The 17,981-nt window shown below is 40.6% G+C and overlaps 1 protein-coding gene across 3 annotated transcripts in view; it reads right to left on the reverse strand.

The window, feature by feature from the left end:
* The window catches only part of LOC115174669 (disheveled-associated activator of morphogenesis 1), a 133,567-nt gene that overhangs the window by 106,054 nt on the left and 9,532 nt on the right, over nt 1-17,981 (reverse strand). The window lies entirely within an intron of this gene.

A 17,981-nucleotide genomic window follows, 5' to 3' on the forward strand; every position in this document is an offset into this window, starting at 1 on the left:
TCAATGATGGCCTAGGAACAAATTCAGGGGCAGAACAACAGATTTTTACCTTGTCAATTTATGGTTGTTTGTAGTTTTGTCTTGCCTTTTAATCATTATATGCGTTACAGTTTTAACCATCGACCATTTTAACCAACTTTGGAAACAAGTGTTTTAATTAATACTTTCAAGTAGAGGTTGACCAATTAATCAGCATGGCCGATTAATTAGGGCCGATTTCAAGTTTTTCATAACAATCGGTAATCGGCATTTTTGGACGCCGATTACATTGCATTCCACGAGGAAACTGCGTGGCTGGCTTGCCACCTGTTACGCGAGTGCAGCAAGGAGCCAAGGTAAGTTGCTAGCTGGCATTAAACTTATCTTATAAAAAAAAAAAAATCAATCTTCACATAATCACTAGTTAACTTAGTAATATCATCAACCATGTGTAGTTAACTAGCTTGTCCTGCGTTGCATATAATGAATGCGGTGCCTGTTAATTTATCATCACAGCCTACTTCGCCAAACGGGGGATGATCTAACAAAAGTGCATTCGTGAAAAAAGCACCATCGTTTCACGAATGTACCTAACCATAAACATCAATGCATTTCTTAAAAACAATACACAGAAGTATATATTTTTTTAAACTTGCATATTTAGTTAAAAGAAATTCATGTTTGCAGGCAATATTAACTAGGGAAATTGTGTCACCTCTCTTGCGTTCATTGCACGCAGAGTCAGGGTATATGCAACATTTTGGGCCATCTGGTTCGTTGCGAACTAATTTGCCAAATTTTACATAATTATGACATAACATTGAAGGTTGTGCAATGTAACAGCAATATTTAGACTTGGGGTTGTTGCCCATTTGATAAAATATGGAACGGTTCCGTATTTCACTGAAAGAAAAAACGTTTTGTTTTCGAGATGATAGTTTCCGGATTCGACCATATTAATGACCTAAGGCTCGTATTTCTGTGTGTTATTATGTTATAACTAAGTCTATGGTTTGATAGAGCAGTCTGACTGAGCGGTGGTAGGTGGCAGCAAGCTTGTAACCTCTACTTTCAAGTGATATCCTCTGGGTCCACATTGTATATTTTGTTGAATATGTCTGTTACACAAAATAAATTAAATTCAATACTGTGTACTAATTTAGAACATACTGTTTAGTAAAAACTAATACACTAAGCAACAAATATCAGCATGCAAGGCTCATCCTACTGAGAATGCGCCATCTTATGCACAATTCTGTTGATTCCCACCTTTGTTCATTTTGGTACAGCGCGTCCCGTCAGCTGATTATCAGCTGTTGTCAAATGCATGCGAGTCTCGAAAGACGATTCTCTTCCTCAAAAGTGTGCATTAAATTATACTAGATGAAAACCCAAAATGACATCCTGGCATTTAAAGCATACAAAATGTTTGAAATTTCACATACAGTACCTTAACTTTTTTAGCATACCCATAATAGCTACTATTTAGAACGCAAGTACGGGTATTGGGACTCGACCATTGTCCTCATTCAGTTATAAGAAGCTCCCTCAGGCTCAACAACATATCCGAACAAGAGTTTGTTGTCTGCTAGGTAGGTCACCATTTTGCTTGAGAGCAGTGCAAAGCAGTTAATGCTCCTCCAAACAGTTACAGATAATCCCCTGCTGACAACGGTCTGCTCGCCTCAACCCATTCCCTGACCTGCTGGAGACTACCATTGTGTTTGGTTTCTAAGGAAACACTCGTCAGAATGGATTACAGCACGTGTCAATTGTTGGTTCTTCTTCTCTAAATAACATGACAAAAAACAAATGGGAGTAAAGGCTAAATGCCCTCAGACTAGTTGTAGGAAAGGCTAATAATCTCAGAAGAAGTAGTATGAAATGTCGCTGACGCAGCCCAGATTAACTGCTGCATCGAACATTGTCAACTGAAAGCTCCGGCACCATGAAAGCATCCCTTTCCGTGTGATCCCAGCGTAACCTGAATACAGCCTAAATTCCATAGCATTCTACCCAAGGCCAATATCTGCACTCCATCCTTTAGCTACAATTGTGTGACCTGGAGACAGACTTCGAACAGGGACTTCCTAGTTATGAAATGCATACACCAAGCCCCTTATCACCCCCATGGTCTTGTCACGGCTTCACTGGAGCCAGCTGACCCCCCCCCCCCCCCCCCCACCCCCACCCGACCACCACTCTTTGTTTGCGCTGGGTGTTAGTGGTGCACGCCCTCTCCTCATCGCCAGGGCTCTGCAAGCTGTTCATTTGTGAATTATTTGTTCATTATCATGGTAATCTAGGCCTTGGTTCTGCTTCTGGCTTCTCTGGCAGAGCAACTGTCGCTTGGGGACAAAGTGACACTTAAAACAGGCCATCGTTTGACACAGACTGCAGTGGAGAGGGAGTTGCTGCAACCCTCTTAAAAGGGGAATTTCAATGAAAAATATTTGTGCTTATAACCCTACAATTGAATGGTTGTGTCAATAGTGCTACATTGCTAGACTGTTGGAGTCACCCTGATCTCTTTAGCGAAGGCCCTCTGCATTCCATTTGTCACTTAAAATAAACATTTAATTTTACATTATCCTGTTCGGGAAGCCCAGTCGATTATGAGATGAGCTTTACAGACAGTTTACACACGGAAACTGCATTGTTTCCAAATCTGCATACTTGAGCACTCCACAGGGATGCCGATTCAAGTCAAATTTTTCTCTTGATTAAATACAATTCTTTATAAAAACAACAGAGTCAGAGATAAAAGCTGGCACACATGTAACCCTTTAGGAAGTAGGCTACGGTCCATAAAGTATTTTGGATTAATTGTGAAACTGCTTAACTACATTCCTGGGACGTGGCCGACATTAAAGATGCTTAACATTTAAAAAGACTACCAAACTATTTTCCCTATTCAAAGAACTAAAACAGTCTGATATTTGTATGTGTTTTTGCAGGTCCTTGAAGTGCCTCCACTGAAGTGAAACCAGAGCGGGTGGCACAGTTACACCAGAACTAGAACATCCTGTGCCTTTGACTCAAGGACACATCTAAGAATTTCAGTGGCACAAAAAAACTATTACATGGGTCACCCATTTCTGCATCTCCAGTATATTTATAGTAGTATAAAGTAGAGTGCAGCTACAAGGGTTACTTCTCTTGGGAATATGTGAAGACTTTTGGGTGTGTTATTTGCGTTTAACCAAGAAAGTGCATTACTAACATTAAAAAGCAGAAGAGTTGCAAGGAACATACATGACAGGTTGCGAGGAAACAAAGCAATGAGATCTTGTCCTTTTGCCCTTTCACTTCACCCTCTTCAAGTTCATAGATACCTAGTAAGCCACACAAGCATGAACATCAGCATGATATGATCAGAGGGGGCCATTTCCTGGTTGCAAAAATTCTAATAGTTTTCCTAATTTCAGTTTGTGTGATAAAATAAGCAACTAAAGTTTAGAAAATCATTGAACCGTCTAAAACACTGAAATATATTTTTCCTGGCATACAAAACCAAAAGTAAGACATGAAAACGAAACTTAAGAACAGGAAGAATAGGGCACATAGAACAGTTCTACTGCTTCTTAGACTTGTTTTCAATGACAGATCTATAACTCACATTTTTATGTGAATTTTATCAGGTCGCCCAAAAAGTTGCATTTTGCAGATTTAAGAGAGTAAACTCAAAGGCTGCTCATATCCCCTTCAGAGTGAAGGAGAAAATGCTCTGAACTGCACGACATTCTGTTCCCCGTTTCAAGAGCTGTACACAGGTTGCTGGTGACGCAGCTCATTTTGGTCAGTGTAGCTAGTGTTCCACATCCTTTTTTCTTGTACTATTGACCACACTTGCAAAAAGTATTCCTCCTTCAAATCGAATGGCATGTCAAAATATTCCAAAGAACAGTGCCACTGACAGAAAACAAATTACAGGTAAACAACTGAGCAACTCTAGATAATAATTAAGAAAATACCACAAGCACATCCTGAACTGGAGACAAGTTGAGCAAACTATATATTTTTTCAGGGTTATTGTAAGACATGACAGAGTACCTACAGTATCTTTACGCTGGTGCTGAATACCCAGGAATAGGGAATGGACAAAAACTGAAGGCCAGGTAATGAAAAGAATACACATGGTACATCAGTTTTGAGATAATCACTGGGCTAGCCTACATGTGGACTTAATGGTTGCATAATCCACTTAATTCAAAACACCTCCAATCTTAATGGGAAACCAATCAGAAGGGGTCTGGTGGGGACAATCAGTTCAAGCGCTGAGCAAATTAATATCCCTTCATTTTCTATTTCACCATAAGAGTAAGCGGTAGACAGAAAGAAGATTTATGAGTGTTCAAACCTGCCGCCATGTTGCTCCCTTTACCCCGAAGACACATGAAATCTAGTGCTTTCCCGACAGAGCAAAGTTTTCAAATAAAAAAGGGCCTCTTTTCCAGCATCAGTCATCGCACCAATAACTAGCGGAATACTGTAAATTTCAGGGCCCTGAATAGCAGCAGGGTTCAGGACAAGCCAAGGTAATCTGTGTTGCTGCTGAAGCACTTTTGGTAATTGGATGATGCCTCCTGTCTCGTCATTTTTCTGAAAATGGCCCGGAGAAACCCAATGACTATCAAACCAGACATATGGTGAAGATATCAAATCCTTCAAATGTGGGGGGAAAGCCTTTTATAACAAGGAAGGGCTTTTTGGAATCCAGGGGGAACAAATGGCCCCATGACCCTTATACTCTCTGTCCTCTTAACCCAAAGAGGCTGATTTCTTGTTTGAAGCTTACTCTCTGCACACGTAGTTCCCTGTGTCAGATGTTGCTGTCGCAAACAATGACGAACAAGACAATGCCTTGTCACAGGTAACAAAAGAAAGGTGAACAAACAGGTGTGGAAGCAAAGTAGAAAAAAGCATGGTGGCAAAACATGAGGCATCTCTTGCTGTTGAGAGAGGGGATGGTCTTCCGATGGGAAAATCTAATGATAAAGGAATCTGACAGGCACGTACGTACTGACTGAGAACCTAACAAGTCATGGCTTCCAGGAGGAAACCACACATCCTACGCATTGAGAATTTACATTCAAAATGTACACAGAACAAAAATATACACTTGAAGTCAGAAGTTTACATACACTTACATTGTGTATGTAATGAGTCATTAAAACTCGTTTTTCAACCACTCCACACATTTCTTGTTAACAAACTATCATTTTGGCAAGTTGGTTAGGACATCTACTTTGTGCATGATACAAGAAATTTTTCCAACAATTGTTTACAAACAGATTATTTCATTTATAATCCACTGTATCACAATTCCAGTGGGTCAGAAGTTTACATGCACTAAGTTGAGTGTGCCTTTAAACATCTTGGAAAATTCCAGAAAATTATGTCATGGCTTTAGAAGCTTCTGATAAGCTAATTGACATAATTTGAGTCAATTGGAGGTGTACCTGTGGATGTATTTCAAGGCCTACATTCAAACTCAGTGCCTCTTTGCTTGACATCATAAGAAAATCTAAAGTAATCAGCCAAGACCTCAGAAAAACAATTGTAGACCTCCAAAAGTCTGGTTCATCCTTGGGAGCAATTTACAAATGCCTTAAGGTACCGCGTTCATCTGTACAAACAATAGTGCGCAAGTATAAACACCATGGGCCCATGCAGCCGTCATACCGCTCAGGAAGGAGACGTGTTGTCTCCTACAGATTTACATTTACATTTTAGTCATTTAGCAGACGCTCTTATCCAGAGCGACTTACATTGCATACATTTCATGCATTATTATTATTTTTTTCATACTGATGAACGTACTTTGGTGCGAAAAGTGAAAATCAATCCCAGAACAACAGCAAAGGACCTTGTGAAGATGCTGGAAGAAACGGGTACAAAACTATCTATATCCACAGTAAAACGAGTCCTATATCAACATAACCTGAAAGGCTGCTCAGGAAGCCACTGCTCCAAAACCGCCATAGAAAAGCCAGACTATGGTTTGTAACTGCAGAGATCGTACTATTTGGAGAAATGTCCTCTAGTCTGATGAAAAAAAATAGAAGTGTTTGGCCATAATGACCATCTTTATGTTTGGAGGAAAAAGGGGGAGGCTTGCATGCTGAAGAACACCATCCCGACTGTGAAGCACAGGGATGGCAGCATAATGTTGTGGGGGTGCTTTGCTGCTTGAGGGACTGGTGCACTTAACAAAATAGATGGCGTCATGAGGAAGGAAAATTATGTGGCTATATTGAAGCAACATCTCAAGACATCAGTCAGGAAGTTAAAGCTTGGTCGCAAATGGGTCTTCCAAATGAACAATGACCCAAAGCATACTTCCAAAGTTGTGGCAAAATGGCTTAAGGACAACAAAGTCAAGGTATTGGAGTGGCCATCACAAAGCCCTGACCTCAATCCTATAGAAAATGTGTGGGCAGAACTGAAAAAGTGTGTGCGAGCAAGGAGGCCTACAAACCTGACTCAGTTACACCAGCTTTGTCAGGATGAATGGGCCAAAATTCACACAACTTATTGTGGGAAGCTTGTGGAAGGCTACCCGAATGCAACCAAATACTAATTGAGCGTATGTAAACTTTTGTGATGAAAGAAATAAAAGCTGAAATAAATCATTCTCTCTATTATTATTCTGACATTTCACTTCCTTAAAATAAAGTGGTGATCCTAACTGACCTAAGACAGGGCATTTTTAATAGGATTAAATGTCAGGAATTGTGAAAATCTGAGTTTAAATGTATTTGGCTAAGGTGCATGTAAACTTCGACTTCAACTGTAAATGCAACATGTAAAGTGTTGGTCCCATGTTCCATGAGCTGAAATCAAAGATCATAGAAATGTTCCATATGCACAAAAACATATTTCAGATTTTGTGGACAAATCTGTTTACTTCCCTGTTAATGAGCATTTCTCCTTTGCCAAGATAATCCATCCACCTGATAGGTGTGGCATATCAAGAAGCTGATTAAACAGCATGATCATTACACAGGTGCACCTTATGCTGGGGGCAGTAAAAGGCCACTATAAAATGTGCAGTTTGGTCACACAACACAATGCTACAGATGTCTCAAGTATTCAGGGAGCGTGCAATTGCCAAGCTGACTGCAGGAATGTCCCCCAGAGCTGTTGTCAGAGAATTGAATGTTAATTTCTCTACCACAAGTTCTCTCCAATGTCGTTTCAGAGAATTTGGCAATATGTCCAACTGACCTCACAACCACGTGTAACCACGCAAGCCCAGGACCTCAACGTCCGGCTTCTTCACCTGCGGGATCGTTTGAAAACAGCCACCCTGACAGCTGATGAAACGAAGTGTTTACACAACTGAAAAATTATGCCATCGTAACTGACTTCAGTGGGCAAATGCTCACATTCGATGGCCACTGGCATGCTGGAGAAGTGTGCTATTTACGGGTGAATCGTTCTCATTCTGAGAAATAAGCATCTTCTCATCAGGTAGGCAACTTGATTTCAATAATCTTAACAAAGTGAACAGGCTGTTGTTCAAACAGTTGGAGACTGACAGGAGGGTGTATTCATAACAGTTAAACTGTTCTACCTTGTTAGCAAGCACATATCTAAAATGGACAGACTTTAAATATAAAAGATTAGCCCGCTACTCACTAGCATGTAGACTTGAGCTTATTAGAGGACGACCGATTATGATTTTTCAACGCCGATACCGATTATTGGAGGACCAAAAAAAAGCCGCTACCGATTTATTGGCCGATTTAACCTCTCTAGGGTAGGTGGCACCAAATCGTCCCACCTACGTAACAGCCAGTGGAATCCTGTGGCATGTTATTCAAATACCTTAGAAATGCTATTACTTCAATTTCTCAAACATATGACTATTTTACAGCATTTTAAAGACAAGACTCTCGTTAATCTAACCACACTGTCCGATTTCAAAAAGGCTTTACAACGAAAGCAAAACATTAGATTATGTCAGCAGAGTACCCAGCCAGAAATAATCAGACACCCATTTTTCAAGCTAGCATATAATGTCACAAAAACCCAGAAGACAGCTAAATGCAGCACTAACCTTTGATGATCTTCATCAGATGACACACCTAGGACATTATGTTATACAATACATGCATGTTTTGTTCAATCAAGTTCATATTTATATAAAAAAACAGCTTTTTACATTAGCATGTGACGTTCAGAGCTAGCATACCCCCCGCAAACGTCTGGCGAATTTACTAAATTACTCACGATAAACGTTCACAAAAAGCATAACAATTATTTTAAGAATTATAGATACAGAACTCCTCTATGCACTCGATATGTCCGATTTTAAAATAGCTTTTCGGTGAAAGCACATTTTGCAATATTCTAAGTAGATAGCCCGGCATCACAGGGCTAGCTATTTAGACACCCAGCAAGTTTAGCCACAACTCGGAGAGGGTGGAGAGGAGGATCTGATGGTTCACAGTATCAAAAGGCAGCAGATAGGTCTAGAAGGATGAGAGCAGAGGAGAGAGAGTTAGCTTTAGCAGTGCGGAGAGCCTCCGTGACACAGAGAAGAGCAGTCTCAGTTGAATGCCCAGTCTTGAAACCTGACTGATTAGGATCAAGAAGGTCATTCTGAGAGAGATAGCAGGAGAGCTGGCCAAGGACGGCACGTTCAAGAGTTTTGGAGAGAAAAGAAAGAAGGGATACTGGTCTGTAGTTGTTGACATGGGAGGGATCGAGTGTAGGTTTTTTCAGAAGGGGTGCAACTCTCGCTCTCTTGAAGACGGAAGGGACGTAGCCAGCGGTCAAGGATGAGTTGATGAGCGAGGTGTGAAGGTCTCCGGAAATGGTCTGGAGAAGAGAGGAGGGGATAGGGTAAAGTGGGCAGGTTGTTGGGCGGCCGGCCGTCACAAGACGCGAGATTTCATCTGGAGAGAGAGGGGAGAAAGAGGTCAAAGCACAGGGTAGGGCAGTGTGAGCAGGACCAGCGGTGTCGTTTGACTTAGCAAACGAGGATCGGATATCGTCAACCTTCTTTTCAAAATGGTTGACGAAGTCATCCGCAGAGAGGGAGGGGGGGAGGAGGATTCAGGAGGGAGGAGAAGGTAGCAAAGAGCTTCCTAGGGTTAGAGGCAGATGCTTGGAATTTAGAGTGGTAGAAGTGGCTTTAGCAGCAGAGACAGAAGAGGAGAATGTAGAGAGGAGGGAGTGAAAGGATGCCAGGTCCGCAGGGAGGCGAGTTTTCCTCCATTTCCGCTCGGCTGCCCGGAGCCCTGTTCTGTGAGCTCGCAGTGAGTCGTCGAGCCACGGAGCAGGAGGGGAGGACCGAGCCGGCCTGGAGGATAGGGGACAGAGAAAATCAAAGGGAGGAGAGGAGGCAGAATCAGGAGATAGGTTGGAGAAGGTTTGAGCAGAGGGAAGAGATGATAGGATGGAAGAGGAGAGAGTAGCGGGAGAGAGAGAGCGAAGGTTGGGACGGCGCAATACTATCCGAGTAGGGGCAGAGTGAGAAGTGTTGGATGAGAGCGAGAGGGAAAAGGATACAAGGTAGTGGTCGGAGATTTGGAGGGGAGTTGCAATGAGATTAGTGGAAGAACAGCATCTAGTAAAGATGGAGGTCAAGCGTATTGCCTGCCTTGTGAGTAGGGGGGGAAGGTGAGAGGGTGAGGTCAAAAGAGGAGAGGAGTGGAAAGGAGGAGGCAGAGAGGAATGAGTCAAAGGTAGACGTGGGGAGGTTAAAGTCACCCAGAACTGTGATAGGTGAGCCATCCTCAGGAAAGGAACTTATCAAGGCGTCAAGCTCATTGATGAACTCTCCAAGGGAACCTGGAGGGCGATAAATGATAAGGATGTTAAGCTTGAAAGGGCTGGTAACTGTGACAGCATGGAATTCAAATGAGGAGATAGACAGATGGGTCAGGGGAGAAAGAGAGAATGTCCACTTGGGAGAGATGAGGATTCCAGTGCCACCACCCCGCTGGCTCGATGCTCTAGGGGTATGCGAGAATACGTGGGCAGACGAGGAGAGAGCAGTAGGAGTAGCAGTGTTATCTGTGGTAATCCATGTTTCCGTCAGCGCCAGGAAGTCTAGGGACTGGAGGGTAGCATAGGCTGAGATGAACTCAGCCTTGTTGGCCGCAGACCGGCAGTTCCAGAGGCTGCCGGAGACCTGGAACTCCACGTGGGTCGTGCGCGCTGGGACCACCAGGTTAGAGTGGCAGCGGCCACGCGGTGTGAAGCGTTTGTATGGCCTGTGCAGAGGGGAGAGAACAGGGATAGACAGACACATAGTTGACAAGCTACAGAAGTGTTGTTTCTTGTATTATTGTCTCGTGTCTTTAGAGAACTGTTTCACTTTGATATCCTTTTTCTTCTGTCCTGATTTTCTCTTTCTTTTCTTCTGTTAACTAGATATTCTTTGTTATTCTTCGTTAGCTAGCTAGCTTCTTCCAAAAGAGTCCCTAGCAACTGCTTAGCAACTGGTAAACAATTCAGCTAGCTAAGATAACTACAATTTTATGAAAAATAGGCTTTTGAAAAAAAGTTACTATCTTCTTTGTTGCTTGTTTTTTCTCCTATTCAGTCTTGCAGTTTTCTTTAGATTTTTTCCGATGTACTTCACTCTAAAAACCATGTAAATTTCAATATTTGTAGGAGCTCATGTTCAGCTGCTGCTGCTCAAATTGGAATTCCGTCCTTTTCAACACGACAGGGCTGAATGGCTTCCAAAATACCTAAAAACGACCATGCGACGCATTTCTTTTGGGACATGTGCTCTCACCACTCTGTGTGTAAGGATAGAGCACTCACTCAGAGAGTAATGCTACCTGAGTTTCTTTACAATTGGGGTGTCGCCGCAAGGCTATCTACTAGTGTTGTCAGGATTCCAGAATTTGACTTCGACACCAGGCATTTTAGCCAAAAATCACCAAATGACACTTGGTCCAGATAGAAACTCAGCCACTGCTCTGTTCAATAGTTGGGCATCTTTTGAGATTCGAGTAGCAAACTACATAATTGTAATGATTTATTTGAATGGTAAATCTATTGATAAATGGTAAATCAAGATGTAGCCTAGGCCTATCCACAATACAGGTGAACGCATATTCAATAGGAGTGCATCCATTGGGTTAAAGCTTGTTTTGGCTGATTTCTTGGAGCTACAGATAACCAAAAAATATATTTCCCGTTCCATTTGAGACTTATTTTATGATACTGATCAACAACGGCATAGAAGTAGCTTCTTTTATAAAAATATGCTCTCTTTAACCAGTAATGACATCATTCATGAGGCAGTCAGTTTGCTGAGGCAACAGATAATCTTTGGGAGAGACATGAAAGAGACCGAATAAGTTCATTTTGGTGGTGTTCAGCTTCGAGATCAGCATATTTTGCATTATGGTTTGCATATTCAATCACAAACAAAGTACTAGGGTAGTGAAGTGATGTTAGTTTTAGCTGTCAGCTAGCAAGGAAAGTTAACCTACAAAGCTGGAAGCTACCAGTGTCTTCTTCCATTAGTGCTGAGCAATTAACCGTCATATCGTTTTTTTGTGGTGTTATTAACTACTAATTGACTGATGTCGGTCCATTTTGTGAGCCCAATGCGCTGTTTCTATAGAGAGAAATCAAATCCTTCATGAGATAAATCCTGTGAAGAACTACGTGGGATGCTGGGCTGAAGTGAGTTTTAATTAAGCAAATAGTCAACCTAGTTCAGCGTAATGAACTACAATGACCAAAATCCATTTTGCCTGTTTTTTTCCGGCTGTCTGAGATGGATCTACTTTTACGCCTGCTATGTTAGACACACACAGACCACATGAGAGAGGAATGTAGACAACTATGAGAGGGAGACAGTTTGTGAAAGTATGCCTCATCTACTTTTAAGAACTAGTAAAATGATTGTCAGACAGCTCTGCAGCATGCTTAGCCAGGCTAGCCTAGCTAAGTAGGATGACTAAAGACAATAGCCTACAGTATGGGGAGAACAGAGAACATTGTCTGGCTGTTTGGCTGCCTCTGCCTGAGCAGAGATCAGATGATAAAGTAATCTAATAAAAATGAGTAAATAATATAAATTGTATTATTTGAGTAATTTCCAATTTTTCTATTGATGTCTACCCAATGTGGACCTGACAGAGACAATGGAATATTTTCTGTTTTGGCAATTGAATGTTCACTATTTTTGGCTTTGGAATTTCCATTAAAAAGCTCTAAAATATTTCATAATGCATTTAATATGTAAAAAAAAAATACAATCAAAACCAAAAAACATGATTATAATTTTTATAAATGAACCAAACTCAAAAAGCACTTGTCGCTGATCACTATCTTCCATTGTAAAGTGTTGTAATCTTTACGGACACTGTTTTGCAAACAGTACTTAACAGTTTCAACATACCTAAACTGAGTGGGGAGCCAACATGATGCAGCTCAGACTCCCAGTACAGGCTAGCAATGAGTAAGTGTGCACTTTGATAAGGGGTCGGCTGCGCTGATGGACAGGCTTGATCTGTGTGACACATTTGACAGAAGTACCAAAAATAACACTAATTCTATCAAGGGTTGGAAGTGATTCAGGAAATAGAACCGAGAATATTTTTAATCATGGAACAGAACCAGGAACGAAAGTGATCCATACTGTTCGATAACAGAACCGTTATATTAAAAGCATGGAAACTGCTTAATAACTTTATTTTACGTTGAAGGCATTTTTTTTCTAGTCCCTCAAAAAACGCAACAAAGTGCCTATGCAAAGCCCTCACTGTCACTCAGAAATGTACTCTAGCGTCTGCCTGCAAGCTGAAAATCTTTGCAGATGTGTGTGCGTGTTTAGGCTACCTCCGAAGCATAAACTAAAAAAAAAAAAAAAAAAAGGTAAGATGTGTTAATTCTGGTGCCGCTCTGCACACACAAGCTTGTTAGCTCAAAGGACATTCAAAGTTCTTTCATAGAAGCCACTCATCCTAGGTATAATTCTGTGGACCTAATTCATGTCATAAGATGTGAGCACGTCAAGCCTGCTCATCAACCCTCTCGCTCTCTCCCCACCCTTAAAATTTCAGTCACATCTTTCGCCATAGGCTACACTTGTTTGTCCATCACGCATGTAAACAACTATTTTGCCTGCTCTATCCACACAGATTGGTGAAGTATTTTGGGGTTCGAATTGGTTGAATTGGCTTACATTCGCTGTCCAAAATTTTAAATGTTTGTTTGTTTGTTTGGATCTCTTTGAGCCCACCAAGGGCTAGTCTTCCAAGACTAACTGTCATTTCCATGTAAAAGGACCCTTGAGCACCAAGTTCATAGAAACATGTCAAATCTGGCGTCAACTATTAGGTAAGAGTCTATATTTTGTATAAATGATGGCATCATAAATAATTAGGAATAAGCAAAGGCTTTGATTTCTGGTCAAACAGATGGAAAAGGGGTCTTAGAAAACATCTAGCAGAAAAAGTCTTAGAAAAGTATTAGAAATGGAAAGTATAGACCCCTGCCAACAAATAAACACATATTTCGTTTTGGATAAATTATTTGCCTTGTGTAAGTTTAACATATTTTCAAGTTTCTCTCCCTCATAAGGGTAATAATATTTCACAGAAGTAACAAGTAAAGGTAGACCTAACAATTAGTTATAGAATACCCAAATATACAAAGGAGGATATTGCATAGGTATGCCTTTGTGTACCTATTTAGGATACATCACCATAAAGAGAATGACATTAATATCCATAATAATGCATTTCTGTGAAGTAGAGATTATGCAAATTATAAAATCCCATTACTGCAATACTGTTAAGGCTTATAAATCCACTTAATTTAATGTAGTTCAATAACATTTTTTTTTATAAGTCAAGGTGTCACCCCATTCTTTCTGCAGCCATCTTTGAATCTTAATTTGGGGCAGATATTTAGGGAAAATGTGGTCATATTAAAAAACAGGGAGATTTTACTGAAATTCTGTTACCAAACTTTACATCTGTACAGTTCTTCCAGTAAAGGTTTTTTTTTTTTTATAATTTTTTTTTTTAAATGTTCAACTGTAAATTGTTAAAAGTAGTACTTGTGCATATAGTTGTATGGTTTGATAAAAAAACATTGATTTCAAAGTTTGTTTGGTATACATTTGAGTGAAAAATCTGATTCGACGCAATTCAGTTGCTGTGGAATTGCCATAATATGTTAATGATATTCAATAAGTTTCTGTTTAGACAGGTTCGATGGAGAGACTGCAATTATTTACCACACCAGGAGTTGCAGAATTCTGAGCAAATTTATGGAAGGCAATCCAAAGTACCCCGGCCTACACCCATTTTCAGGAGTTTCAAATTCCGAACTGCACCATCAACGCCAAAAACTCACATTCCGAACCAGTCAGGCATTTATTTGATCGCGTCAAGCGAGAAAGCCTCACATCTGGTGAGGCTCAAGTTGAAAGAAGGGGGACATTGAAGAATTTCTGCCTCCATGGAAGGTAGGAAAAGCCCCATTTGAACTTGGAGTGTCCACGTCCTCCACAAGGTTATTGAAATTGTAAGCTAATGCACAAAACAGTGGGTTGGGTCCCTAGGGTGCTAATTAACACCAAGCAGCAGCAAAGACTTGAGAAGAGCTCTTTTGGACACATACAAGGTCCCCCATAACCAGGAGTTTGAGCACGACAACTCCCATAAATTAACTCTTTGGAAAGTTGGGATGAAAAGCGTTCCCAGAGTAAACTGCCTGTTACTCAGGCCCAGAAGCTATGCATATGCATATAATTAGTAGATTTGCATAGAAAACACTCTGAAGTTTCCAAAACTGTTAAAATAATGTCTGAGTATAACAGGACTCATATGGCAGGTGAAAACCTGAGAAAAATCCAACCAGGAAGTGGGAATTCTGAGGTTTGTAGATTTCAAGTGAATGCCTATCGAATATCCAGTGTCTGTGGGGTCAGATTGCACTTCCTAAGGCTTCCACTAGATGTCAACAGTCTTTAGAAGTCGTTTCAGGCTTCTATTGTGAAAGGGGAGCGAATAAGAGCTCCTGGAAGTTGACGACTGAGAAAATGACCTGAGTTCAGTGGCGCGCCCTCACGTGAGAGTTAGCTGTGTTCCTTTTCTTTTTTGAAGACAAAGGAATCGTCCGGTTGGAATATTATGGAAGATTTATGATGAAAACATCCTAAAGATTGATGCTATACATCGTTTCTATGAACGTAAATATAACTTTGACTTTTCGCGCGCGCTTCCTGCATTTGGAGCAGTGGACTAAACGCTCTAACAAAAAGGAGGTATTTGGACATAAATTATGGACTTTATCGAACAAAACAAACATTTATTGTGGAACTGGGATTCCTGGGAGTGCATTCTGATGAAGATCAAAGGTAAGTGAATATTTATAATGCAATTTCTGATTTTAGTTTACTCCAAAATGGCAGGTATCTGTATTGCTTGTTGTTGTTGTTGTCGTCGTCTGAGCGCCGTACTCAGATTATTGCAAAGTGTGCTTTCGCTGTAAAGTTTTTTTGAAATCTGACACAGCGGTTGCATTAAGGAGAAGTGTATCTATAATTCTTTGTATAACAGTTTAATATTTTATCAACGTTTATGATGAGTATTTCTGTAAATTGATGTGCTCATTCACCGGAAGTTTTGGGAGGCAAAACATTTCTGAACATTACACGCCAATGTAAAATGGGGGGTTTTTGGATATAAATATGAACTTTATCGAGCAAAACATACACGTATTGTGTAACATGAAGTCCTATGAGTGCCATCTGATGAAGATCAAAGGTTAGTGATTAATTTTAGCTGTATTTCTGGGTTTTGTGACGCCTCTCCTTGTGGTTTTTCGTCTCGGCGCTGTCCTAACATAATCTAATTTTTTTTGTCATTTTAGCAGATGCTCTGAATGCATACATTTGAATGCATACATTGAATGCATACATTTCATGCATTTTTTTTTTTTTGTGCTGGCCCCCCGTGGGAATCGAACCCACAACCCCGGCGTTGCAAACACCATGCTCTACCAACTGAGCCACAAGGAAGCTAATGTTATGCTTTCGCCGTAAAGCCTTTGTCCGATTTCAAAATGTGGTTGGATTAACGAGAAGTGCATCTTTAAAATGGGATATAATAGTTGTATGTTTGAGGAATTTGAATTATGTGATTTTTGTTGTTTTGAATTTGGCGCCCTGCTATTTCACGCTAGCGTCCCACATTTCCCAGAGAGGTTAACTAAATATGCAGGTTTAAAAATATATACTTGTGTATTGATTTTAAGAAAGGCGTTGATGTTTAGGTACACATTGGTGCAACGACAGTGCTTTGTTCGCGAATGCGCTTGTTAAATCATCACCCGTTTGGCGAAGTAGGCTGTGATTCAATGATAAATTAACAGGCACCACATTGATTATATGCAACGCAGGACAAGCTAGATAAACTAGTAATATCAACCATGTGTAGTTAACTATCGATTATGTTAAGATTGTTTTTTTATAAAGATACGTTTAATGCTAGCTAGCACCTTACCTTGGCTCCTTGCTGCACTTGCATAACAGGTAGTCAGCCTGCCACGCAGTCGCCTCGTGGAGTGCAATAAAATAGGCCATGATCGGTGTCTAAAAATGCCGATTACCGGTTGTTATGAAAACTTGAAATCGTCCCTAATTAAAATCAGCCTTCCGATTAAATCGGTCGACCTCTAGATTTAACGGTGCTCAGTGGGATGTTCAAAGTTTCAGATCTTTTTTTTTTTTTTATAACTCAACCCTGATCTGGACTTCTCCACAACTTTGTCCCTGACCTGTTTGGAGAGCCACTTGCTTGGTGGTGCCCCTTGCTTAGTGGTGTTGCAGACTCTGGGGCCTTTTCAGAACAGGTGTATATGTACTGAGATCATGTGACAGACTGCACACAGGTCAACTTTATTTAACTAATTGTGTGACTTCTGAAGGTAATTAGTTGCACCAGATCTTATTTAGGGGCGAATACATATTATCCACCACTTTTTTAAATTTCTTTTTTTAAACAAGTTATTTTATTTAATTTCACTTCACCAATTTGGACTATTTTGTGTATGTCCATCACAGGAAATCCAAATAATAATCCATTTAAAATGAGGTTGTAATGCAACAAAATAGGAAAAATGCGAAGGGAGATTAATACTTTTGCAAGGCAATGTATATCTCATTTGCCTGACGACTCAAACCAAATTCTTCCACTGCTCTATCGTTCGCTACATACTTCAGTCGGAGACTGCCATCATTGAAGTTGTTTGTGGGGACGTCAAACGAGGGGTGTTGTACAAAACAAAGTCAGAGATTGGATCATCTCTAACCCATGACACATTTTCAAAACACCGCTTTTCCCAAGTTTGTTCTGCTCTGGCCCAACCCATTGGTTTCTGGGACCAATCGGAAGGTCTAGAATGGATTGACATTCTAGAAATCGTCGGGGAGGTACTCAGCTCAAGACTCATTGCAGAGAAGAAACTTATGTCCCTGGGCGTGTTGTAGAGTTTGGCCAGCTGAAGGGGTTTGGGAAGCCAGGCAAATAAGTCATGCATGTTCACGTTTAAGTTTAGGCAATTCATAACCGCACTACCAATTTGCAGAAAAGACGGAAAATCATGCGGCCTAGAAAATCAAATACCAGCATTTCTAAAAGACAATAGTTTTTTTGGTAATCTTTTCATAGCAACATTTAATAGGGCTAAAATTATATCAGTAATTCAAGAAATTAGTCTATAGCATCAAACAATGGTAAAAGAAAAAGACGCAAATATAATCTAGGCCTAAATTGCTGGGAGAGTCCAGATAAAACAGCTCAGTCAAGCTAAGCTCTCCTGCAGAGCTTGTAATAATGATACTTCCACATGAATGCAAACAAACAGTGCAATTGAAGAGAAAAATGAGGGAGATGGAGGAGAAAATAGCAGAGGGGGAGGGTGAGGCGGGGCAGAAATCAGAGGTAATTACAGTCACCCGGCTTGGTGCATAATCCTATTTTAGCTGCAAAGAACAGAGCGTGATC

The sequence above is a fragment of the Salmo trutta genome, chromosome 35 (assembly GCF_901001165.1).
Source record: "Salmo trutta chromosome 35, fSalTru1.1, whole genome shotgun sequence".
Lineage (NCBI taxonomy): Eukaryota > Metazoa > Chordata > Actinopteri > Salmoniformes > Salmonidae > Salmo > Salmo trutta.